This window comes from Ceratotherium simum, chromosome 13, assembly GCF_057802395.1.
Source record: "Ceratotherium simum simum isolate JZ-2026a chromosome 13, ASM5780239v1, whole genome shotgun sequence".
In the NCBI taxonomy this organism is placed as follows: Eukaryota; Metazoa; Chordata; class Mammalia; order Perissodactyla; family Rhinocerotidae; genus Ceratotherium; species Ceratotherium simum.
The window spans coordinates 17,026,933-17,028,808 of record NC_141912.1 but is presented as its reverse complement, the minus strand read 5'-3'; the positions used below and the strand labels follow the sequence as shown (position 1 = coordinate 17,028,808).

General features: G+C 43.3%; 1 pseudogene; it reads left to right on the top strand.

Annotated features, from left to right (window-relative positions):
* Positions 1-473: 473 nt before the first annotated feature.
* Positions 474-956, top strand: LOC101402616 (glyceraldehyde-3-phosphate dehydrogenase-like; annotated as a pseudogene).
* The last annotated feature ends 920 nt before the right edge of the window (positions 957-1,876 follow it).

Sequence of the window (1,876 nt, the reverse complement as noted above, 5' to 3'; positions counted from 1 at the left end):
CTGAATTTCTTAACCACTTCACTAAAACTGCACCACATCAGTTTATGTTGACAAGGAAGATGGAGTATGTGTAATGGGGGAAGACTCCTGCATGCAGCTGTATCAGTAGAGTTGAGTCTCTTTCTTTGGTAAAACATCTGAGAAGACCTCTAACTTCACCGATGGGAGTAGATCTCCATGGAAACAGACTAAATCATATTGGTTTGTTTAAAATAGTGCTCCTTAAACTTGAGAGAGCCTCAGAATCACCTAGAGGGTTTGCTAAAAAAACAGATTGTGATCCCTCCCCGACCCTTCAGCCCTCCATCCCAATTTTGGATTCAGCAGATCTAAGGTAAGAGTCAATAATTTGCATTTCCAGCTCATAAATACCCTTTCAGGAAAAAAAGACCTAATTAGAGATGGATAAATGGAAAGTTATAAAAAGACTGGCCAAGGTCATTCATGACAACTTTGGCATCGTGGAGGGACTCATGACCACAGTCTATGCCATTAGTTCCACCCAGAAGACTGTGCATGGCCCCTCTGGGAAGCTGTGGCGTCATGGCCAAGGGGCTGCCAGAACATGATCCCTATTTCTGTTGGTGCTGCCAAGGCTGTGGGCAAGGTCATCCCTGAGCTGAATGAGAAGCTCACTGGCTGGCCTTCGGTGTCTCCACCCCTGATATGTTGGTCATAGATCTGACCCACCATCTGGTAAAAGCTGTCAAATATGATGACATCAAGAAGGTGGTGAAGCAGGCATCAGAGGGCCCCCTATAGGGCATCCTGGGCTACACTGAGGACCAGGTTGTCTCCTGCAACTTTAACAGTGACACCCACACTTCCACCTTCGATATTGAGGCTGGCATTGCCCTCAGCTACAATTTTTCAAGCTCATTTCCTGATATGACAATAACTTTGGCTACAGCAACAAGGCAGTGGATCTTATGGTCCACATGGCCTCCAAGGAGTAAGAACCCCTTGGACCACAAGTCCCAACAAGAGCGTGAGACGAAAAGAGATGCCCTCAGCTGCTGGAGAGTCCTTCCCCCAACTTGATCCCCCAACACACTGAGAATCTCCCATGCTCGACACAGTTCCCATCCCAGACCCTCTGAAGAAGCGGAGGGGTGTAGGGAGCTCTACCTTGTCATGCACCATCAATAAAGTACACTGTACCCAGCCAAAAAAAAAAGAGTTATTTAGGGATGGCTAGATGAATAGTTAAGGGTTAAAGCAAACATGCTACAATGTTAATAGCAGAATCTAGAGGACAGGTATACGGAGATTCACTGTAAATTCTTTCTATTTGTCTACGCTTTTGAAATTTTTCACAATAAAATGTTGTGCGGGGCTTACTAAAAGACTGGGACTCATAATGGAATACAGGTAGCAAGTTAGCAGGGATCCTGTTACTACAGTGTTAAAGCAACCTGCAAGGTAGTCTGAGAATTAATTACACATATGGACCGATAAGTCTGTTTACACATCACCATCATCTAAAGACTTAATTGAGTGCTTATCCAACATCACCTTTGCTTTAATTCCTGGCAGGAAATGATTAAAGAGTGTGCCAACAGAAAAACATCAATCACTTGCTACTTAGTACAGGTTAAATCCTGCGCAGTGGAGACAAAGAAGTGCTTGTATGGCACTTTTTTCCCCAAGCCAGAATAAGTGCTCACAGAAAACAAAGATTTGGATTACAAACAATTAGAAAGTATTCAATAATCTTAGACTGCAAGTGCTTTCCGTGGTCATTCAACCATTTAATTAATTGGATGACTGTCTATTGGAAGTCCACTATGTGCTGGTGCTGTATGAGGTTCTGAGGATTAAAAAAAAAAAGCGGTGAATAAAAAAGTAAAATAATACCAGTCCTCATGGAGCTTAC